The sequence below is a fragment of the Galeopterus variegatus genome, unplaced genomic scaffold, assembly GCF_000696425.1.
Source record: "Galeopterus variegatus unplaced genomic scaffold, G_variegatus-3.0.2 Scaffold2128, whole genome shotgun sequence".
Classification (NCBI taxonomy): Eukaryota; Metazoa; Chordata; class Mammalia; order Dermoptera; family Cynocephalidae; genus Galeopterus; species Galeopterus variegatus.
The window spans coordinates 133,684-159,346 of record NW_007728239.1 but is presented as its reverse complement, the minus strand read 5'-3'; the positions used below and the strand labels follow the sequence as shown (position 1 = coordinate 159,346).

General features: G+C 38.6%; 1 protein-coding gene across 4 annotated transcripts in view; it reads left to right on the top strand.

Moving 5' to 3' along the window:
* CCSER2 (coiled-coil serine-rich protein 2) overlaps positions 1-25,663 on the top strand; it is a 208,766-nt gene that overhangs the window by 124,264 nt on the left and 58,839 nt on the right. The window lies entirely within an intron of this gene.

The following is a 25,663-nucleotide window of genomic DNA, read 5'->3' as shown; positions in this document are numbered from 1 at the left end:
TACTCACTTTCGTTTTTGCATCACCTTCCTCAGGATTGTATATTTTAGCTTCATATGAGCAGGGAACAAGTCTTAGAATTTCTGGTGGCCATCAGAACAAAACTCATGGTATATGCCCAGTGAAGGGTGGTTGATGTGAAATATTGCTCCTGTGTTAATAATGACAGTATAACTATTCTATTAAAGTCATGTAAATTATTTTATATTACTTGGTTATGGATTTTTTTTTTTTTTTTGCTACTTCTCCCTATTCTTGTGGGTAGTTGATTATCTTTTGAAAACAAACTTTTTTAAAACTTAAAAAAAATTTTTTTAATAAGTACATTCTAGGGTGTTGGGGGAGGAGGGGATAAGGTGGGTACAGGGCTGGCACACAGCTGGCTCCATTGCTGGCCTGATTGCAGCTGGAGGATGGGGCTAAAGTCTTTGGTCCCCTATCTCAGGGCCCTGGGGGCTTCTGGTTCTGTTGCTGGTCTGGTTGTGGTCAGCCGTGGACATGGCTGAGGCCCTCAGCCCCCCATAGCAGGATGCCGGGGGCTTCTGCTCTGGCTCTGCTCTATCTTTGGCCTTGCAAAGAAACTTTTCTGTGCTAAGGCTGGGGGCAAGAAGATGGAGGATTCTTCTCAAATCTGTGATTCCTGGAGTCCTTCCAAGGCTGAAAGATATTCTGTGATTGAAATACTGAGCCATAGAGCTTACAGCAGTCGATGGAGTTGTTGGAGATTCATGTACTGTGAAATTTTCTTGTTATTTCTGTGATTATTTTCTTTCCTCATTTTCTCTGTTATCTTTCTGTAATTTTTAGGAATCAGGAACTAGAGGTTCTGAATTGAATTTCTTAATCTTTTATTTATTTATTTTATATTTTCCTTTTCTTTGGGTTTGATTATGTTTTCTGGTATATTCCCTCAACTTTATATTCTAGCTGTCAACTTTTATTTAACTCTCATGGCAATTATATTTTCAGTTCCCAAGAAGTATTTATTGATTGTATACTGTTTCTTATTCTTATCATTTAATTATTGTTTTTTCAGGAACTATATTGAGTAGAAAGTTTTTTTTTTCTGTTTTATTAAGAAATAAAACAAAAAATCTGGTTCCCTGCATTCTCTCTCTTTCTAAAGGGTCATTTTGTTCTTTATTTTGTTTTCTCTTTATTTTGGAATATTTCTTCAACTATATAATGATTCTTTGTTGTTTATTAAGATTTCAGAGTGAGGAACTAAAAAGTTGATTCAGTACTCTTTGTACATGGACTGGACTTGTCAACCTGCTGTTTTCAATTTATGGTGATGGATAGATGTCGGAGGAACTTCAACACTTACTAAGTGAAGGAGTTTTCCTTCTGAGGTGGTTGTAGTTTCCCAGAGAAGAAACCTCTTAGTTTTTCCTTGGAAAATAAAGGTATAGAAGACTGGGAGTATTTTCATTCCTTATGCAGATTTTCATGTAATTCCCACAGTTTTAACCTTAAAGGGTCATACACTTTTATCTTTTTCTGCATCTAGAAAAACATGTGATAGAAGAATAAGAAAGGAAGAAACCAGACATATTCAGAATGTTGGACATTTCTGTAGGAAAAGCAGTGCAATCTCTTTAGCTTGTTAATATTACTAAAAAAGATGGTTGGGGGGAAGTGACAGTGCTACATTAAAATAAATGCAAGGAAAAACTAGATGCAGTGTGAGATTTGGACTTGGGTATTGGTTTGGATAGATCAGCTATAAAGAACAGTTGGGGAAATCTGAATATGGCCTATACAAGGAGACTGAAATTTACTGAAATGGAAGGGTGGAGATTATTGACTGAAGAAAGCAGGTTTTAAAGTAGTATGTACATTATGATCATGTATCTGTATCTATATGTGTATCTGTATATCTCCAGAAGGATATACTTTAAGGTATAAATAGTGATGATACCTAGATGGTGAGAATGTGATATCTTTTTTTTCTCTACATTTTCTAATTTTTAATTTTTCACAATGCACATTCACTGTTTCTGAAAGATAAAGGTTATTTTTAAAACTACATGTACTATTCAAAGATCAGTTAATAACTGGATATGATAGATAGACTTAGGGCAGATGCTAAAGGGCTCTTGTGTCACAACAGGAGCATTGGCATTATTCTCTTAGCAGTAGTAAGCCAGATGAGTCACTTGGCCAAGTTGGTATTTCAAAAATATTACTTGAAGTGATTCGTGGAAAATGAATAGCAGAGAAATTACTTAAATCATAGTATTTCAGACATCCAAATTTTAGGCTGAAGTTCTTAAATTAATTACTTTGAATATACTTGAATTTTAGTGCTTTTTAAATGCATATGTCTTAAAGATTTGTGTATGTAAAACTTTTCTAGAAAGGTCATGTATTACATACTGGGCATTCTTCTAGGTTTTCTGATATACATTATCTCTAGTCCGTGAAAAGTAGGTGATATTGGCTTCATCTTGTAATTGAAGAAGGTGTGGCTCAGAAGCTGATTAGTGATAAAATCAGAATTTTGTAGCCCAATCTGTATGATTCCAAAGCCTGTTGCACACAATGGTGTTCTAGGAGAAAGCTTGGGGGACAACAGGGAGGGGAGAGTGTGAAGGTTGCTTCCATCACTCTCCTTATGGTCATTACGCATACTCTCAGCCAAACCCAGACAATGGGACCTTTATTTTATTAAATATCCTCTGATTAAGAGTTCACTTGAACAAAATTCTCACTGAACACAACATTTTAAACATCGTAAACCATTATATTTGGCCTTTGATCTATTTTTTGTTATATTCAGCTGAAGATTACTTTACAGTTTAAACAGTACTGTTGTGTGCCTCATTCAGTCATCATAACAATAGTGATCCCATTTTAATGGTCAGAAAACTGAGACCGAGATTTAATTGCTTTTCTCAAAGTCACTCAGTTCAATATTAATGTAGAGTGCATTTTAAATCTAGGACTTTTGAATTATTTTAGCTTAATACCTCTGCATATATTATTGCCTAATTTAGACATTAATTTTTTTTTTTTTAGTGAAACATAATTGATTGTATATATCTCTTTGGTACCACATTGAATATCAATACCTGTGTGCAATATGTGATTCTCAAATCAGGATAATTAGTATATTCAGCATTATACAACATAATAATTTTTTGTGACCGTTTACCAGTTTTTTACTAAACACCTTTTTCTTTCCGCATTTCCCAACTCAGGTAACTTCAGTTCTGTTCTCTCCTTTTGAAAGTTCAGTGTATTATTGTGATTACTGTATCTTTCTTTCTTTTTTTTAAAAAAATTATTTGCTTATTTGTTTTCTTTAGGTCAAACTTATGAGTGAGGACATGCAATGTTTCTCTTTCCGTTCCTGACTTATTTCTCTTAACATGATTTTTCTTTAAGTTTATCTGTGTTGCTGCGAGTGGCAGAATTTCATTCATTTTTGTTGTAGAATAGTATTCCACTGTGTAAATATACCACATTTTCCTTTTCCAATTGTCCATTGATAGACATTTAGGTTGTTTCCAACTCTTGCTATTGTCAGTAGAACTATGATAAACATGGGAGTGCAGATATCCCTTCAACATGATGGTTTCCATTCCTTTGGGTATATAACCAGTAGCAGGATTGCCGGATTGTATGGAAGTTCTATCTGTAGTTGCTTGAGGAACCTCCATACTGTTTTCCGTAAAGGCTGCAATAAATTACAGTCCCACTAGCTACGTAGGAGGGTTCATCTTATTCTATATCCTTGCCAACATTTGTTGTTCTGTTTTTGGTAACAGTCTAAGTGGCATGAGATGATATCTAAGTGTGGTTTTGATTTCCATTTCCCTGATGCTTAGTGATGCTGAGCATTTTCTCATGTGTCTGTTAGCCATTTATATATCTTCCTTTGAGAAATGCCTATTCAGCTCCTTTGCTCATTTTTTAACTGGGTTACTTGTTTTTTTATTGTTAAGTTGTTCGGGTTCCTTGTATATTCTGGATATTAATTCCTTGTGGGATGCATGGTTTGCAGATGTTTTCTCCCATTCTGCTGGTTGCCTCTTTGCTCTGTTAATTGTTTCTTTTTCTGTGCAGAAGCTATTTAGTTTGATATAATCCAATTTGTTCATTTTTTCTTTTGTTGCCTGAGCTTTTGGCATCTTATTCATAAGATCTCTGCCCATTCCTACTTCCTGAAGTGTTTCCCCTGTTTCTTTTTTTTTTTGTCCTTTTTGTGACTGGCCGCACCGCGCTCAGCCAGTGAGCGCACTGACCATCCCTATATAGGATCCGAACCCGCGGCGGGAGCACTGCTGTGCTCCCAGCACCGCACTCTCCCGAGTGCATCACGGGCTCGCCCCTTTCCCCCGTGTTTCTTTCAGTAGTTTTATAGTTTCAGGTCTTATATTTAAGTCTTTAACCCATTTTGAGCTGATTTTGATATATGGCAAGAGGTATGGGTCTACTATCATTTTCTACTTATGGATGTCCAGTTTTCCTAGCACCATTTATTGAAGAGACAATCTGTTGTTTGTTTTTTTTTAAAGACTTAATTCTTTATTATTTTAAATGCTTACCATGTAAAATATCTGTCCTTTGGACAATTTACACTTATAATTTTGATATGAAACTGAGATAAAGCTTCACTATTTTAGTGAAAACTGCTCAACTAACAATTCCTTTTTGCCAGACTTATTTTTGAAAAGACATGTTTCTGCTTCTTAAAAGTTTTAGTTTATGCATTTAGTTTTAGTTTATAGGCATCAGTTTTATGGAAACATGTTAAGAAGGTTGTAAAGTTGGTTGTTAAGTACATGAAGTATATTGTGAAGAAATTTTTCTTTTATTAAGTTTATTAATATTACTTTTTTTTTTTTTACATTCTATGATGTCGCAAAGCAGTTGAGGGTGAGGGTGAGAAGGGAAAGGGGAAAGAAATAGTGTGGGAGAAGGAGGAAGGGCAGGGTTGAGGACTGTGGCACCCCCTTCATTCCTGCCTGGGTGACCAGGGGGCTTCCAGCAGTGGCTTGGTCATTGCTGGGCAGGGTGCAGATGTCAGAGGGGTGTGGCTGAAGCCCTTGCCCCATCAGCACTCCAGCTTGGTACCCCAGAGCACTTCCTGTGGTGGCTTGGTGGTCGTTGCTGGGCTGGTTGTGCATGTTGGGGTGTGTGTGGCCAAGGCACTTGGCCCCCCACCATCCTAGCGTGGGAGAGCTTGGGGCGCTTCCTGCCGTGGCTCAGTGGTAGTTACTGGCAGATTGCAGGTATTGGTGGGGCATGGCTGAGGCCCTTGGCCCCCCACCCTTGTGACTGGTTGTATGTGTTGGGGGGCATGGCTGAGGCCCCCATCCCTCTCCCCTCCCTGGCTTGGTAGCCCAGGGGACATCTGGTCCTTCTAGGTTTTATAGGTTTTCTTTGGTGATGAGAAACCTTTACTAGTTAATGTCAAACTTTGTCTCTGGTCTGTGGGTATTTTGTTTTTTCTTTCATTTCTGTGTTGGATTATTAATTGTTGTTCCTACCACTTAAACAATGCACTGGAGCTAATTTGTTGTCCTTTGCTTACTTCTAAAATGGGGGAAATTCCTGTGGGCTCTGTGGTTGAGCTAAATTGTTGCTTTGCTGCTGATTCCCTGGGGAAAGCTTTTTGTGTAGCTCAGGTTTTTTTTTTTTCCTTTTTGTCTTTTTTCGTGTCCGGCAACAGATCGCAACCCTCAGTGTCGCGCCCGTACCGGACCGGGACCGGCAACGGGATCGCAACCCTCGGTGTTGCTCCCACACCTCGCTCAGCCAGTGAGCGGGAACCGGTCTGTATGTGGGATCCGAACCCTCGGCGGGAGCGCCACCGCGCTCCCAAGCGGCGCGTTGTAGCAGTGTGCCACCGGGCCGGCCCTGCAGCTCAGGTTTTAATGGTTGACTTTATAGGTGCTTCTGGGATTCATGAGGTCCAGTACACCTGAGTTGTTTAGAAACTCTGGTCTGGGCCTGAGTCTTTTCAGTGATCTGTATCCCCAATAGTTCTGTATTCCTGACCAGGCTCCACTGAGTGGTCTTTGTGTATTCGGAGGCAGATCAGCTGTCCTTGCTGTGCCCCAGTGCTTTCCCAGTGGGCCTGTCTCCCCTACCGCCATGCTCCAAACACTTCCCATGGGATAGGCCATGCACTGGTCCTTTATGGTGACTCACTGGCCTCAGAGTGGCTCTTTTTTTTCAGCTGTTGTGGGTCCACAGGAACCCTATTAGTAGTCTTGCTGGCCTGGGGGCCACCAGGCCCTATTCTCCCCTGTAGCCTCCAAGCAACTCCTGGGCACAGCTGCAACTTTTGCCAACTCTTGCTTTGTGCACTCACCAGCTCCAGCCTTGAAGTGGCCAAGGCATGAAACAGAGTGGTGCTTTCTCTCATTGTGGCTACTCCCACCTTCATGCACTCCATAGGTCTGTCCTCTTCTTCCCTTGAGTTCTAACAGCCCTAGCTTGGCTATCATTGCCTTTTAATAGTTGTAAATTGGTTGATTTGTGGGAGAGAGTGATGGTAGGGACCATCTATTCTGCCATGTTGACTGGAAGCCCCGAAGAGGCAATGTTTTACCCAATGTATGTTCTTGGTTCCTTGGTCAAAGATCAGTTGGTAGTATTTGGGTTGATTTCTGGGTTTTTTGTTCTCTTCCATTGGTCCAAGTGTCTGTTTTAATGCTAGTACCATGCTGTTTTGGTTACTATAGCTTTGTAGTATAATTTGGGGTCAGGTAGTGTAATGCCTACAGCTTTTTTTTTTTTTTTTTTTTCTCAGGATTGCTCTATTTGGGGTCTTTTGTTGTTCCATATGAATGTTAGGATTTTTTTTTCTGTTTCTGTGATGAATATCACTGGTATTTTAATGGGGATTGCATTGAATCTGTAAATCACTTTGGGTCGTATGGACATTTTCTCAGTGTTAACTCTTGCAATCCAAGAGGATGGAATGTCTTTTTCATGTTTTGGTGTCCTCTTTAATTTCCTTCAGCAGTGATTAGTAGTTCTCCTTGTAGATCTTTCAGCTCCTTGGTAAAATTTATTCCTAGGGTTTTTTTGGTTTTTTTGGGTTTTTTTGGTGACTATTGTAAATGTGCTTGTGTTCTTGATTTCTTTTTCTGCTAGTTCGTACCTGGGTGTTTTTTTATTAGGAGACTGCTGATTACTGCTTCAGTATTGTTTCTTGTTGTTGGTCGCTTCAGGTTTCTTCTTCTTTTTGTTTTAGTTTCAGTAGTTTGTATGTGTCCAGAAATTTATCCATTTCCTCCAGGTTTTCAAATTGGTTGGTGTATAGTTGCCTATAAAAGTGCCTAATGATTTTTTGTATTTCTCTGGTATTGGTTGTAATGTCTCCTCTTTCATTTCTGATTTTTGTTATTTGGGTCTTCTCTCTTCTTTTTATAGTTAGCCTAGCTAATGGTTTGTCTATTTGTTTATCTTCTCAAAAAGCCAACTTTTTGCTTCATTCATCTTTTGTATCATTTTGGGGTATTCTATTTCATTTAGTTCTCCTGTGATCTTTATTATTTCTTTCCAGGTACTAATTTTTATTGGATTATTCTTGTTTTTCTAGTTCTTTGAATTGCAGCATTAGGTTATTTATTTATGAGATCTCTCTATTCTTTTTATCTAAGCATTTATTTCAATAAACTTCCTTCTTAGTACTGCTTTTGCTGTATTCCACAGGTTTTGGTTTGATGTGTCTTTAGTTTTATTAGTTTCAAGACATTTTTTGATTTCCTGTTTAATTTCTTCTTGGACCCATAGGTCTTTCAGGCATGTTGTTTAATTTCCATGTGTTTGCATAGTTTCCAAAGTTTCACTTGTTATTGATTTCTGGTTTAAATCTGTTGTGGTCTGAAAAGATACTATTAATTTGTTGAGACTTGATTTGTGGCTTATCCTGGAGAATGTTCCATGTGCTGATGAGAAGAATGTATATTTGTAGTTGTTGGGTGAAAAGTTCTATAGGTATCTGCCAAGTCCAGTTAGCCTAAGTTTATTTTAAATCCTGCATTTCTCTGTTGATTTCTTGCCTAGATGTTGTCCAGTGTTGAGAAAGGTATGTTCAGGTCCTCAACTATTATCATATTGGAGTCTCTTTCTTTAGGTCTAAAAGAGTTTGCTTTGTATATCTGGGTGCTCCAGTGCTGGATACATATATATATTTATGATTGTTATGTTTTCTTGCTGGATATATCCCTTTATCTGTATATAATGGCTCTTTGTCTCTTTCTATGGTTTTGGTTTGAAGTCTGTATTATCTGATATAAGAATAACTCCTCATGCTTGTTCTTGGTTTTCATTTCTGCAGTATATCTTTTTCCATTCCTTCACTATTAGTCTGTGTCCTTTTTTTTCTTACTAGCATGTTCATTATTATAAATCATACTTACTCTTTGTTCCCCTTATCCAATCTCTCCCCACCCCTTTTCTCTCCCCTGTCTAATAACCATAGTTTGTTCTCTCCTATGATAAAGTAACTGTTTCTCTTTTGATTTGTTGCTTAGATGATCTGTTCAGTACTGAGATAAGTGTGTTCAGGTCACCTACTATTATTGTATCACAGGTGCTTCTTCTATTACTCTGGGGTGTGCTTTATGGAGAGAGAAGACCTCTTCTTCTGTTTTTTCTTTTTTTGGTCTCTGCTGGTGACTCTCCTTGTATCAAATGTTAATGCAGTTGAGTGTCTAGCATGCCATCTGAACAGTGGCTGTGGCTACTCCTATAGTGACAAGCTGCTTTTGTTACAGCTGTGGCCATTGCGGTGGCTATAGTGGGTTACCTGGGTGGAAATGGTATTTTTGATGTGCCCTTTCCCTGGTTGTGGCTGGGTTTGTCTTTCCCTGACTCCAGGATCCTGGCAGGGCCCGGGGGTGGTGGTGACAGCATGCCTGGTTGCGACTAGGTTTGGCTTCCCCTGGACCATGCCTCAGGATCACAGCAGCAGGGCCCTGGCCTGGCGGCAGTGGCGGTGTGCCTGATTTCGGCTGGGTTCAGCCTCCCCTGGCTCCATGCCTCAAGATTCTAGTGGCAGGGCCCTGGGGCAGCAGTGGCAGTGTGCCTAGTTGTGGCTGGGTTTGGCCTCCCCGGCCCCGTGTGTGTCTTTATAGGTGAGGTGGGTCTCTTGTAGTCAGCATATAGCTGGGTCTAGTTTTTAAATCCAGTCAGGCAGTCTGTGTCTTTTGAGTGGGGAATTTAATCCATTTGCATTTAGGGTTGTTACTGAAAGTATCATCTTACTCCTACCATTTAATTGCTTTTCTTATGGTTGATTTAGATATCTTTTGTTCCCTTCTTTCTCTTTTATTGTTTAGCTTTGGTCTTCACTGGTTTTTTGAAGTGGTATGGTGTAGTTTCTTTCTCTTTCTTGTTTGCATATGTGCTCTATCAGTGGTGTATGTTCTTTCTTGTGTATTCATGCTGGTGATTGTCATTTTGGGGGTTCCTGGTGCAGGAGTTCCTTAAACATTTCTTGTAGAGCTGGTCGTGTGGTGGTGAACTCCCACAGCTCTTGCCTTTCTGAGAAATACACTATTTCCCCTTCATTTCTGAAGGATAGCCTTGCCAGGAATAGTATTCTTAGCTGTTAGTTTTTCTCTGTTAGTACTTTGAATATATCAATCCATTCTCTTCTTCTTTTTTTTTTTTTCCTTTTTGTCTTTTTTCATGACGGGCAACGGATTGCAACCCTCAGTGTCGTGCCCGTACTGGGCCGGGATCGGCAACGGGATCGCAACCCTCGGCGTTGCGTCCACACCTCGCTCAGCCAGTGAGCGGCCGGTCTGTATGTGTGATCCGAACCCTCGGCGGGAGCGTCGCCGCGCTCCCAAGCGGCGCACTGTAGCAGTGCGCCACCGGGCCGGCCCATCAATCCATTCTCTTCTGACCTTGTAGAGTGTCTGCTTCTAGTCTGATGCAGATTCCCTTATAGGTGACTTGATGCCTTTCTCTTGCTATTTTCAGGCTTCCCTCTTTGTCTTTGATGTTTAATAGTTTGACTACATGTGTCTCAGAGAGTACCTCTTTGGATTCAATCTGTTTGGGGGTCTTTGAACTTCTCAGATCTGAAAGTCTATATCTCTACCAATACTTGGGAAGTTTTCTGCTGTTATTTGAATATGTCTTCAATGTTTTCTTTTCTCCTCTTCTTCTGGATCACACATAATTCAGATGTTTGTGCACTTAAGGTAGTTTTCTAGCTCTCCTAGATTTTCTTCATTTTTTTGTTTCTTTTTTTTTTTTTAGTTATTTCAAAAAGACTGTCTTCAAGATCAGAAGTTCTTTTTACACTTGCTCTAGCCTGCTGCTTACACTCTTAATAGTAGTTTTTATTTTGTTGAATGAGTCTTTCAGTTCCATGATTTCTGCTACATTCTTTTTTATGGTATTTATCTCTTTGTAAATTTCTTCCTCCGTGTCCTATATTGATTTTCTTGGTTTGTTGTGTTGTCTAACTGAATCTTCTTGTATCTCACTGATTTTCTTTAAGATCGTTACTCAGAATTCCCTTTCAGACCTATTAAAGGTTTCCTATTGTATGGGGTCTGGTATTTGAGAATTATAGTTTTCCTATGGTGGTGTCATATTTTCTTGTTTTTTTCATATTTCTAGTATCCTTACTTTAATGCCTAGTTATCTAGTGGTTGCTTCTTTTATTACTCTGGGGTGGCTTTGAGGAGAGAGACTCCCTCCTATAGATTTTTTGTATATTGCCTCTTGTGTGGGGTGTTTTAGTTTTGGTTCTGGGAAGACTCAGTATTTCTTGAGGGTGCTGGCAGCAATGTCTGTGGCTGGGGCTGTCCCACATGAGTGGGAGGAGACTTTGTAGGCAGCTGGGGTCATGCAGGTGGCTAGATATCTGGGGCTGCCCGAACAGCTGGGGTGGCAGGTACCAATGCACGCAGTTTGATGGCTGGGCCCATGCAAGTAGGTTTGGCTGTGCAGGTGGCCAGATGGCAGGGCCTACCTAGCTGGGTGGGGCTCCATGAGTGACTGGGTGGTTGGGGTCATGTTGGTGGGTGGGGCTGCACTGTTGGTTGGATGGCTGGGTCCAGGTAGGCAGGTGGGGCCCCTCTTATGGCTGATGGTTAGCATCACATGGGCTGCTGGGACCTGCACAAGCAGCTGGAAGGCTGGATCCGTGCAGGTGGCTAGAAGGCAGGAGCAGTGTAGACAGCTGGAAGGCTGGAGCCATGCAGAAGCCTGGCGCCAGGTGGACAACATGGTTCACACAGTAGGGTGTACTGCAAAGGATGAACTCCTGGGTGGGAGAAGGGCCATAGTTCTTGGACTAGGCAGTGGCACAGGCAACCATAGCAGTGGTGGGGGCAGCAGGGTATGGCAGGAGCAGGAGTAGTTTTACTGTTGGGAAGTGTTCATGGCTGAGCAGATTCTTTCCTCTGCAAGGGAGAATTCTTCCTGGCTGATCCTGTTTTGGGAGATGTGGTGGCAGCTGAAGTCACATGCTTCTTTCTCCTCTGCCATACCCTGCTTGTTTTTCATGCCTGGTCCTCGCCAGGCTCCTGCTGCCCTCCCATGCTCTCCCACTGATCTCTCCCACCAATGCTGTCTCCTATACTTAGCTATCCTTCTCTTGCTCTGGTCTCTTTCTGTGGGAGGATTGTACATTGGGCACCTAGTCTGCCATCTTGTTCCACCTCCTCCTAATTTAGAGAATTTTGAATAAGAATTTTGATCCTCATCTGAAGAACATGGGGACATAATGAAAAAATAATTGTTTAGTGGTGTCTTGTCTTTTTACTTTATTTTTTTGCACCCTGTTTCAAAAGGTTTTTTGAAGCATATGCATACAGAAAAGGGTATAAGTCATAAGTATCTATCTCAATGAATTTTCATAAGCTGAAAATTCCTGTGTAGTCATCACCCAGCAAGAAATGGAATGTTACCAGAACAGAGGTCCTAATGGTGACCACCTGATTTCTGAAAATCTAGTTGAGTTTGCCTGTATTTGGACTTTGAAATGAAATGAAGCCATAGTGTGCGCACATTTTTATATCTGGCTTCTTTTGCTCACCATTATATTTACGAGTCATCCATTCTTTGCATTCATTCTCATTGCTGTAGAGTATTCTATTGTGTGAATATACCACAGTTTGTTTCATTTGTTCTACAGGTGATAGGCACTTGTACAAATTTCCATTTTTGGTTATTATGAATAGTGCTGCTACAATATTCTAGTATATGTCTCTTGGTGAACATATATATGCATTTTTGTTGTATATATACCTATGAGTGGAATTGCTGGGACAGTCATAAGGTATGTAGATATCCAGCTTTAGTAGATATTACAAAAGAGTTTTCAAAATTAGGTATACCCATCTATTTTCTTTGTCTCATTTCTTCTCATTATTTTCCCTGTTTGCTTTTATCATATTATCACATTGAGCATCTCTTCTGACTTTGGAGTAGGAAATGAAGCACCTAAGGTGGAATAATGGAAGTGCATAATGACACCTCTTTCTGATATTTTATTTGGGTTGCAAAATATTTCATCCCTATGATTCAGGCCTATTCTACTTTAGGATGCTTATTTTGGAGATACAAATGCTAGAGGATTTGGAAATATAAATGCTAGTGTTTTATGAACTGTCAGGTGTGATATGCAAATGTTTTGTTTCATTATTCCCTCTCACCTCCAATGTCACCTTGTAATTTTTTCCCTCACATAATTTTTTTTCCTCACATCATTCTGTTCTGTCTGTCTGTGTGTGTGTATGTGTGTGTGCATGTGTGTGTGTGTTGGTGATGGTAGTTGGATGGAATATTGGAAGCAGCAGCATCCCGAGTGGGTGCCCTGAAGAGTCAAGGAGCTGCAGAATGCTTTCCACCTGGTGGCAGAGAAGCCGGGCACTCATGGTCCTCCATCTCTGCCCTCCTTCCCCACAGTTTTCTCATCACTCCAGGAAAAAAGAGTTTATGAAATATACATAAAAATAGTACATATAACGTAAGGATTCATTTTAATGAGTATTGTGAATAACATTGTACTCACAATCCAGGTTAAGAAATGAGACATTAATGAGCTCCCTGTGTTTTCCTTCCTGATTGCAGTGCCTTTCCTTTCCAGAATCTAGAATTTTTCTTTGTTTTTCCTCTAAGTTTAACATCTGTGTTTGTATCTATGTGGATATTAGTTTTGCCTCTTTTGAACTTTATGTAAGTGTAATTATACTGTTAAGTATTTCTCTGAGACGTCTTTCATTCAGTATTTTCCTTAGTTTCATTTATGTTTATGTTTAACTCTACTTCATTAATTTTCAATTCTCTATTGGTGTTCCATTTTATGAACAAACCATATCTTTGTCCATTTTACTCTTGATGTCCATTTTGTTTGTTTACCAGTTTTTTTGCACTGTCAGATACTATTGTTGTGAACATTTTCCTGGTAGACTCGTGTGAAAGTTTCTCTGGAGTATCTAATTAGGAGTGGAATTTCTGAGGTGTGGAAATATTCTACTCTAGAAATACCAAACTATTTTCCAAAGTTGTTCAGTCTTTTATACTCCCCATGAGTAATAGATGCTGTTTTCCATTGTTCCACATCTGTCCAAACTTGATATTATCCAACTTGTTAAGTTTTGTCATGTGGGTGGAATGCAGTGATATTTAATTGTGGTTTTAATTTGCACTTCCCTGACTGTTAATAAAGTTGAACCTCTTTGTGGTTTATGGAATGTTTGTTGCTTGGTCATATCTTTTATCTGTGTGCATGTGCATGTGTGTGCATGCATGTATGTGTGTGTTTGAGAGAGAGAGAGAGATTTAGGGTTTTTGTAATTCTAGATATAACTACTTTGTCGGTTATGTGTTACAAATAATTCTCTGGTGTCCTTTGATGAACAAATGTTCTTCAATCTAATGTGGTCAAATTTATCAGACTTTTTGGTTTGTGCTTTTAGAAATCCTTGTTTAAGAAATCCTTCCTTGCTCTGAGGTTATAAAAATATTCTCCTATTTTTCTGTATAAAATTAGGAGTTTTGACCTTTACGATTAAGTCTCAAATACTTAGGAATTGATTTTGGTGTATGTAAGATATGAGGTAGAGATCCACTTTTATGTTTCCATCTGGATAATCAGTGGGTTCAAGGAATGAAACTTTTAAGAGTCTGTTTTTTCTAATCTGATAATGCAATGTTTGCTCTTTAAAAAAACAAATGTCCATTATATGCGACACTGTGCAGGTGCAAAATGATACAATATAGCTGTTCTTAATATTACATCATCACGGTTCCCTATCTTACTCTTCTTCAAAAGTATCTTACCTATGCTTACTTAGTCCTTTGCTTTTCCATAAAATGTTGGAATCATTTTGTTGAGTCCTATGAAAAGCTTTTGGGATTTTAATGGGAATAGCATTCAACCAGTAGATCAATTTTAGGGAGAATTTACATCTTACAATATTTGTACTTCATATCCAAAAACATGGTATATAGGTCCATCAGTTTAGTTAAACGTTTTTTTCTAATAAGCTCTTATACTTTTTTTTTCCATAAAAGACTTGGACCGTTTTGTTAGATTTACTTCTGGTACTTAAAGTTTTTGTTGCTATTTTAAGTGCTACCAATTTCTAATGGATTGTTGGTGTACAGAAATGCAGTAGGTTTTTGTTTATTGCATTTGGATCTAGCAACCTTGCTACAATTATTATTAATTCTAATATTTTATCCATAGACCTTTTGGGGAAATTTTTTTTATGTAGAAAAGCATATCATCTGCAATAATAACAGTTATGCATTTCTTTTCCAATGTTTGTACGAGGGTACTTCAGAAAGTTTGTGAAAAAATGGAATTGAAAGATAGTATGATCCTTCCATGAACTTTTTCAGGACTCTTTATAATTTTCCTTGCCTTATGGTCTGACTAGGAACTCAAGTAAAGTATTTAATTGTTTCCATCTTGCTCCCAGATACAACAAAAATGCTTTCAGTGTTTGACTTTTATGTGTGTTTCTTGTTTCTTTTTTGTGGATATCCTTTATGAGATGAAGGGAATTTGTTTTTATTTTATTTTTTAATAAAAAAATTTTTGGAACATTCTCAATCTTGCAAAAACATTTTATGTACTTTATTTAAGTTTTAATAACATTTTTTCTTGAAGCATGTGAGAGTAAGTATCCTGTTGAAGCATATCACCCCAAATGCTTAAGTGTGTATTGCCTGCAAATAAGGATATTCTCCAGTTATCAAAATCAGGACATCAACACTGATACAGGGAGGGAAGTGCACACAGCCCAGCAACCGCTGAGGGGAGCCCAGACCAGACCCTTTGTGGCACTGAGGTCCAGTCTAAGGCATGGAGGGAAGTGCCCATACCCCAGCAGCTGCCAATGTGAGCCAAGACCCGCATGGCACCAGAGCTCAGTCTAAGGCCCCGGGTGGAAGGGAAGCACACACAGCCTAGCAGCCACCGAGGTGAGCTGAGATCAGACCCTGTGGCACCAGCTCCAGTCTGAGGCAACCTGGGGAAGGGAAGCGCACACAGCCCAGTAGACACCGAGGTGAGCCGAGACCTGCACAGCACCAGGGGCTCAGTCTACAGCCATTGAGAGCTACAACAGGAGCCAAGGTGGTGTAATATAGATACTGCCACACCTTCTGTCACCACAAGGACAGTTCCCCACCCCAGTAGCAGCCAGAGCCACTCTACAGGCAACCTGCCCACTCACTTGACTACAGTGATATAAGAAGAGTCACCAGTAGAGCCTGCAGATAGAGGAGGAAGTCTTTATACTCATAGCCAACCCCAGAGAAATAAAAGAAGCAAGTCCTCTACCAGATGACCAAACATTAATGAAAAAATACTAGAACTACAAATAAACAAGAAGATATGACACCACCAAATGAATACAATAGTGCTCAAATTCCAGACGCCATAGAGCAGGGAATCCTTGAAATATCTGAAAAAGAATTCTGAGCAATAATCTTAAGAAAGCTTGAAGAAATAAAGGAAGACTCCATTAGAGAACACAAGGAAACAAGAAAACATATCCAGAATATGAAGGAGGAAATTTACAAGGAGATTAATACCTTAAAAAAAGAATGTAGCAGAACTCCTAGAAATAAAAGATTCAATCATTGAAATAAAAAATACAACAGAGAGCTTAAGCAGCAGGCTAGAGCAAGCAGAAGAAAGAATTTCAGATTTTGAAGATGGTCTTTTCGAAATAATCCAGGCAGACCAAAAAAAAAAAGGAAAAAGATTAAAATTAATGAGGAAAATCTGAGAGAGATAGCAGTCAGCCTCAAGCGCTCTAACATCTGAATTGTGGGTATTCCAGAAGGGGAGGGAGGAGAAAGGAAAAGGTTTTGAAAACCTATTCAAGGAAATAATAACAGAAAACTTCCCAGGGGTAGTGAGAGATGCAGACCTAAAGATCCAGGAAGCTCAAAGGTCCCCAAACAGATACAGTTCAAAAAGATCCTCTCTAAGACACTTTATAGTCAAATTTGCAAAGCTCAAAGACAAAGAGAGAATACTGAAAGCAGCAAGAGAAAAGTGTCAAGTCACCTATAAGGAAACCCTTATCAGGCTAATAGCAGACTTCTCAACTGAAACCCTACAGGCCAGAAGAAAGTGGAATGATATATTTACAACACTAAAAGAAGAAAATTGCCAGTGAAGAATTCTTTACCCAGCAAGGCTCTCCTTCAGAAATGAGGAAGAAAAAGAGTATTTCCCAGACAAACAAAAATTGTGGTTGTTCGCCACCACATAACCAGCCCTGCAAGAAATTCTCAAGGGAGTCCTGCATCTGGAATCTGAATAACAAATGTCACTATAACGGATACACAAGAAAGAGCAAAACCTAGTGTTAAAACAAAAATGCCAGAGAGAAAGAGCAAGAAGCTAAATCATGCCACCTGAAATATCCAACTGACATTGAAGAAGAGAAATAAAAGGAAAAGTAAGGATCAAAAGATATTTAAAACATCTAAACAAAAAGCAATTAAATGATGGGAATTAAAAAGTACCTGTCGATAACCACCCTAAATGTGAATGGATTAAAACTCTCCATTCAAAAGGTGCAGGTTGACTGTATTAAAAAGCTAGACCCAAGTCTCTGCTGTCTTCAAGAGACCCATGTCACATATAGAGACACACACAGACTAAAAGTGAAGGGATGGAAAAAGATATACTATGCAAATGGAAACCCAAAACAAGCAGGAGTACCTATTCTTATATTGGATAAAATAGACTTTAAACCAAAAACATACAAAGAGACAAAGAAGGCCACTATGTAATGATAAAAGGATCTATCCAGGTAGAAGATATAACAATCATAAATATATATGCACCTAATACTGGAGCACCCAGATATATAAAGCAAACACTCTTAGACCTAAAGAAAGAAATAGGCCCTAATACGTTAATAGTGGGTGACCTGAACATTCCTCTTTCAGTATGGTACAGATATTCCAGGCAACAAGTCAACAAAGAGACATAGGATATACACTCCATGTTAGACCAACTGGACCTGGCAGATACATGGAGAACATTTCACCCCAAAACTAAGGAATATACTTTCTTCTCATCAGCACATGAAACATTCTCAAAGATAGATCACATATTAGATCACAAATCTAGTTTCAGCAAATTTTTAAAACTTGAAATCATTCCGAGTATCTTTTCAGACAACAATGGACTAAAAGTGGAAATCAATAACAAGCAAAACCCCGGAAACTATACAAATACGTGGAAACTATAACAACAGGCTCCCGAATGACCTATGGGTCCAAGAAGAAATTAAACAGGAAATCAAAAAGTTTCTTGAAACTAATGAAAATAAAGATACAACATATCAAAACCTGTGGGATACTGCAAAAGTGGTACTAAGAGGCAAATTTATTGCAATAAACATTTACATCAAAAGAATAGAAAGACTAAAAGAATAAACAACCTAACACTGCACCTCAAAGAACTTGAAAAACAACAGCAATCCTATCCTAAAGGTAGTAGGTGGAAAGAAATAATTAAGCTCAGAGCAGAATTAAATGAAATAGAGACCCAAAAAATGATAGAAAAGATCAACAAAACAAAAAGTTGGTTTTTTGAAGAGATAAATAAAATACATAAACCATTAGCTAGGGTAACCAAAAAAAAAAAAAAAAACAAAAACCATTAGCTAGGGTAACCAAAAAAAAAAAAAAAAAGAGAGAGAGAAGACCCAAATAATAAATGAAAAAGGAGATATTACAACTGATACCACAGAAATATGAACAATCATTACAGTCTATTACAAACAACTATATGACAACAAATATGAAAACATGGAAGATATGGATATTTCTGAACACATACAAACTACCCAGACTGAACCAAGAAGAGGTAGAAAACCTGAAGAGACCAATAACAAGCAATGAGATTGAAGCAGTAATCAGCAATCTTCCAACAAAGAAAAACCCAGGTCTGGTTACAGCTGAATTCTACCAAACCTTTAAAGAGGAATGAATACCAATTCTCCTCAAACTATACCAAACAATTGATACAGAAGCCATTCTCCCAAACTCATTCTATGAGGCTTACATAACTCTGATACCAAAACCAGATAAAGACACAACAAAAAACAAAAATTACAGGCCAATATCCTTGATGAACATAGATGCAAAAATTCTCAACAAAATATTAGCAATCAGAATACAGCAACACATCAAAAAAATTATACACCTTGATCAAGTGAGATTCATCCCAGGGATGCAAGGATGGTTCAACATCTGAAAGTCAATTAATGTGATACATCATATCAATAAACTGAAGGACAAAAAAACATGTGATTATCTCAATAGATGCTGAAAAAGCATTCAACAAAATTCCACGTCCCTTTATGATAAAGGCTCTCAACAAATTAGGCATAGTTGGAAAGTACCTCAACACAATAAAAGCCATGTATGACAAGCCCACCACCAAAATTATTCTTAATGGGGAAAAAGTGAAAGCTTTTCCCTTAAGAACAGGAACCAGACAATGATGCCTTTTCTCACCACTTCTATTTAACATAGTACCAGAGGTCCTAGACAGAGCAGTCAGGCAAGAGAAAGAAAGAAGGGCTTCCAGATTGGAAAAGATGAAGTCAAACTGTTCCTATTTGCTGATGACATGATACTATGTATAGATAAGTCTAACACTCTATCAAAAAACTCCTAGAACTGGTTAATAGTTTCAGTAACATTGCAGGATACAAAATAAATGCCCCCAAATCAGTTCCATTTATAGTCTCCTATAATGAGCTAACAGAAAGAGAAATCAAGAAAGTAAGCCCATTTACAATAGTCACACACACACAAAAATACCTAGGAATCAATTTAACCAAGAAGGTGAAAATCTCTACAATGAGAACTACAAACCAGTATTGAAAGAAGTTAAAGGAGACACAAAATGATGAAAAGACATTCCATGCCCTTGGATTGGAAGGATTAACATTGTGAAAATGTCTATACTACCCAAAGCGATCTGCAGATTCAATGCAATCCCCATCAAAATACCAATGACATTCTTCACAGAAATGGAAAATACAGTCTCAACATTCATATGGAACAACAAAAGACCCCAAATAGCCAAAGCAATCTTGAGGAAAAACCATAAAGCTGGGGAGGCATAATACTACCCAACTTCAAATTATACTACAAAGCTATAGTAACCAAACTATCATGGTACTGACGTAAAAATGGGCACTCAGACCAGTGGAGCAGAATAGAGAACCCAGAAATCACCCTTCAGGGTTACAGTCGTCTGATATTTGACAAAGGGAACAAAAATATACATTGTTGAAAAGACTACCTCTTCCATAAATGGTGCTGGGAAACTTGGGTATCCATACGTAGAAGAATGTAACTAGACATGTACTTCTCACCATATACTAAAATCAACTCAGAATGGATTGGAGACTTAAGTATAAGACCTGAAACTGTAAAATTACTAAGGGAAAGTATAGGTGAAACACCTCAGGAACTAGGTCTGGGCACAGACTTTATGAACATGAGCCTGAAAGCACAAGCAACAAAGGAAAAAATAAACAAATGGGACTATGTAAAACTAAAAAGCTTCTGCACAGCAAAGGAAGCAATCAAAAGAGAGTGAAATGACAACCTTCAGTGTGGGAGAAATTTTTTGCTAACTATGCATCTGACAAGGGATTAATATCCATAATATATAAGGAACTCAAGCAATTATACAGTAAAGAAACAACCCAATTAAAAAATAGGCAAAGGAACTGAACATAGACATTTTTTAAAGGAAGACATACAGATGGCCAATAGGTACATGAAAAAATGCTCAACATCACTAGTCATCAGGGAAATGCAAATTAAAACCAAAGTGAGATACCATCTCACCCAGTTAGACTGGCTATAATCAAAAAGAATGAGAATAACAAATGCTGGAGAGGATATGGAGAGAAGGCAACACTCTATGCTGTTGGTGGGACTATAAATTAGTACAACCACTATCGAAAACAGGATGGAGGTTTCTCAAACAACTACAGATAGACCCTCCATATGATCCAGCAATCCCACTTCTGGGTATAGTACCCAAAGGAATGGAAATCAACACGTCAGAGGGATACCTGCACTCCCATGTTCATTGCAGCTCTGTTCACAGTAGCCAAGATATGGAACCAACCTAAATGTTTATTGATGGATGATTGGTTAAGGAAACTGTGGTATATATACACCATGGAATACTACTCTGCCATAAAAAGAATGATATTCTCCCATTTGCAACAACATGAATGAGCCTGGAGAAACTTGTGTTGAGTGAAATAAGCAAAGCACAGAAGAATAAATATGTATGTACTCTCTCATCAGTGGGGGCCAAGAGATAAAAAAGAAAGGAAAGAAAGACCACAATGGTGCGTTGGACTTGCAGAGGGAAAGAACATACCTAGGGATACAAAGTGGAGTGGGGAAAGAGGGATGGGGAGGGAGGGTGGGGATAATTGAGGTGATAATTGAGTGGGGGACACAAGATATAATCACAATTCGTGGTAATGAACATGCTGCCAGTATGGATCTGACCATCACATCTTAGACATGAGTGGTGACAATTTGCTTTGTACCCCATGAATATTCATAACCAATAAAAACAAAACATTAAAAACAAAAACAAAGAACACTGATACATTACTACCATTTAATCCTCAGAGACTGTTCAGGTTTTGCTGTTTGTCCTGGTAATATCCTTATAGCAAAAAGATCTTTTTTTTTTTTCCTTTTTGTCTTTTTTCGTGACCGGCAACGGATCGCAACCCTCAGTGTCGCGCCCGTACCGGACCGGGACGGGCAACAGGATCGCAACCCTCGGTGTTGCGCCTGCACCTCGCTCAGCCAGTGAGCGGCCAGTCTGTATGTGGGATCCGAACCCTCGGCGGGAGCGCCACCATGCTCCCAAGCGGCGCACTGTAGCAGTGCGCCACCGGGCCGGCCCCAAAAAGATCTTTTTTAGGAGCACATATTGCTTTTTATTATCATGTCTTTGTATTTTTCTTCAGTCTTCAATGGTTCCTTAGTTTTCCCTTGACTTTGCTGACCCTGACACTGTTTAATATTATAGGCTAGTTATCCTGTAGAATTCCCCTCAATGTGTATTTTTCTGATATAGCCACATGATTTGATTCATGTTATGCACGTTTGACAGAAATGTCACAGTAGCAATGCTTCATTGTTTTTATGACATCCCATCATGTGACACATGATTTTTGCTTTTCCTATTAGTGATGTTAACTTTGATCACTACATAAAGAAGGTTGTCTGCTAGCCTTGACTATGAAATCACTCTTTGCCTCTTTATAATTAGTATTTTGTAGGGAGAAAATTCGAAATTATATACATTCCTATTTCTTGTCAAATTTCCAATTTATTCAGTGATTTATTTATATTAGTATTTATTCATGGTTTCTTATTTTATTCAATCAGTTATAATTTATTAATATAATTTATTTTGATGATGCTCAGCCTGTCCAAGATTTGGTTGCTCAGAACTCTTTCAGGCTGGCTTCTGTGTCCTTTTGACATATCCCCATCATTCTTTGAGTACTTCTTTGCTTTTACAAGATGTCCTGGGCTTATTTAGTATTTACCCTATCTTGACCTGGAAACAGCTTTTTTTTCCAAAGAGGTGTGGGTTTCTTTTAGTGGAGAATGGTGTTTAGAAGCCAAGTTCTGGGGGCTAGGTGTGCTTATTGCTATTAGGGTGTCAGTTCCCTTAAGCCCTCTCAGGGTAAGTGTGTCAGTGTTTGTGTGTGTGCATTCATGAGTTTATATACAGTCCTATGTCACTTTACGGAGATATGTTCTGTGAAATGTGTCATTAGATGATTTAGTCATAACCTAGATGGTATAGCGTACTACGCACCTAGGCTGTGTGGTATAGTCTTGCTCTGACCATTATCATATATGCAATCTGTCATTAACTGAAATATCATTATGTGGCACATGACTGACTATATTTCTGTATCTATCTGTATTGAAAACTGTGAGTTCCTACTCATAACTTTAATTCTGGTGTAAATGTAGCATGTCTTCTTTTCCATATTTATTGCTCCCTTCTCTGACAGTAAGAAAACTGGTTTCTATTTTCCTTAATGTATTTTACTCATTTGATTAATCATTTGCTTGGTGTATCCAATTTCCTGCTACCACTGTCAGCCCCTTTCCTGTGTGGTTGCCCTCCTTGGTCTACTTGGGTTTTGATAGATTGTGCTGGGACATGCATATTTGAGGGTACTGTCCTCACCCTGCTAAGGTTCTGGATGGCCACGATGGCTGCCCCCACCCTCTCAGTGCACCTTTCTTCCACTGCTCAGGCTCTGACACCCACAGCAGTCTTCCTCTTCATATGGATGCCTCCTCGCTCTGCTTGGGCTCTGACACCACATGTCAGGTGGTGCTCACACACGGAGGCCCTCCTTGCCCCACTTGGTCTGATACCCATCACATGGCCCTTTCCTCTTCATTTGCTTGAGCTCTGGCAGCCCTCGCCTGGCCATTTCGTGTGTGGATGCCCACTTCACTCTGCTTAGACTCTGGCAGTCCATGCCAGGCTGCTCATTATGTGCATATACCCTCTTCCTTCCACTCAGGCTTTATGTTGATATCAGGCTGTTCCTTCAGTCCCTCATGGATGCTCTTTTCACTCTTTTAGGGACCTGGGGTGCAGTCAGTAGTAAGCTGTCCCCCAGCAGGGACATGCTCCTCAATCTGCTTAGGCTCCGAGATCCCCTGATGGGCTATCCTTTGTTGGGTGGAGACCTATCTTGCTGTGTTTCAGGAAGGGAAAGGAAGGTGAAAAAGACAATTTTAAAAAGTTTTTTGTTAACTTTATTAAGATAGAATTTACATTCAAATAAAGTGCACCCATTTTAAGTATGTAGTTTGAGATTCATTATGCAGTTGTGTAATCACCACCACAATCAAGATATTGAACACATCTGCAGCTGCTAAAGTTTCCTCATTTCCCTTTTCAGTCTGTTTTCTCTCAAACTGGGACAAGGGAACCACTGCTTTCTTTTTTGTTACTGACATTTTTTCTTTCCTAGAATTTTATCTAAATGCGACCATCCGATGTATACCATTTTTGTTTCTGGATTCTTTCACTCATCTTAATGATTTTGATATTCATCTGTATTTTGTGAGTGTCTGTAGTTTATTCCTTTTTGTTGCTGAATAGCATTCCATTTTACATGAATGTACCACAGTTTTAGTTTAATCCATTTACCTGCTGACAGACATTCGAGTTGTTTTTCGTTGTGGGATAATTAGGATAACGCTGAATCTCTAGATGTCAATGATGAGAAGTAATAGGAATTAGTATAATTTTTAAAAAATCAAGACAAACAATTCCAAAGCAGAGAGTTGGGTTCAGACCAGTTCTTCTGCTTGTTTGTTGTGTGATCTTGGACAAGTTACTTAAACTCTCTGTGCCTCAATTTCCTCAGAAAAGATAATAGAGATTGTAATAGCATCTATCTCAGGACCATTACAAAGAATGCATGAGGTAATTCAGGTAAAATTCTAAGCAGAGTGCCTGGCATATATAAAACAATTAATACCTGTTAGCTATTACATTAATAATAATGGCAACAACAGTAATAAAGTGAAAGTCTAGGGTTTTTAATTGCTTGTACTGATCACAATTTATATAGTTGCCCAAAAAGCTAATTCCATTTTCTTCAATATTTATTTAGTTATTGTTACTCTGTTATTCAGTATATTTTATTAATTACTTGTTGAGTATTAAGGATTGTGGTAGTAATGAAAATAAAAAGGAGAATATAATTCTTGGTCCTGTACCTAGTGCATTGTTCTTAAAACTGTAGGTTAAAACTGATTAGTGGGTCTTGAAGTGAATTTTGTTCATCATGACTAGAATTTTTGGTGATGAAGTAAAACAGTATAAACCTATCAGAGTTTTTCATAAAACTATAAGTTTTGCGAAACTTATTTAATGAGAGAGATTTGTATCTCTGATATATGTACATTTAGATATACGTATACACACATGTGTACACATTCATGAGAGTGTGAATATGTGTTTGTGCACTCGTTTGTTATATAAAATGTATTTCTTATTGTGGTGTTGTTCTAGTAGATACATAATACTGTCCTTGAGTCTCCAAGGCTAATAAATCATAGAGCTGGAATTTAAATTGTAATGAGATTATCACTGCATCAAGTAAAACGTTAAATCATCAATAAATTTACTGAGAGATGTTTGTGATGTTTTATAAAGACACCTGAAAAACTTTGAATGAGGGCCGGCCCGGTGGCGCACTGCTACAGTGCGCCGCTTGAGAGCGCGGCGGTGTCGTGGCGGCACTCCCGCCGAGGGTTCGGATCCCACGTACAGACCGGCCGCTCACTGGCTGAGCGAGGTGCGGGAACAACACTGAGGGTTGCAATCCCATTGCCGGTCCCGGTCCGGGCGCGACACTGAGGGTTGCGATCTGTTGCCCGTCACGAAAAAAGACAAAAAGGAAAAAAAAAAAAAAAAACTTTGAATAAAAGGTTCCTTTATAAGAAGGCTAAACATTATAAACATTAATTAATAGATATTAATGTAGTAATCAAGACAGCTACCTAATGGTGTAGGAGGATATACAAGTATCAAAATAAATAAATACATGAATGATGTGTTACAAAGGGTAACAAATTATATTATAAAAAGATTGTATAAATTCAATCTGAATGTGTGATGTAAATCATAGTACAGGTTGAGTATCCCTTATCTGAAATACATGGGACCAGAAGTGTTTTGGATTTTGTAATATTTGCATACACATAATAAAATATCTTGGGAAAGGAGCCCAAGTCTAAACATAAAATTTATTTATGTTTCATATATACCTTATACCCATAGCCTGAAGATAATTTTCTATAATATTTTAAATAATTTGGGGCATGAGATAAAATTTGTGTACATTGAACCATTAGAAAGCAGAGGTGTCACTATCTGAACCACCCATGTAGACAATCTATGGTTGTTTGGCATCACCATCATCCCTGACTGAATTTATATGCTACCAATAAACAATCATTTTCTTACACTTATTTAGACATAAGTACATAACAGTAAAAAATATGACATACCATTAATACAGCAAAAAAATAATGTGTTTAGGATAAATAAGCACAGCAGCATCACCAGAATACCTGTTTTGGCTG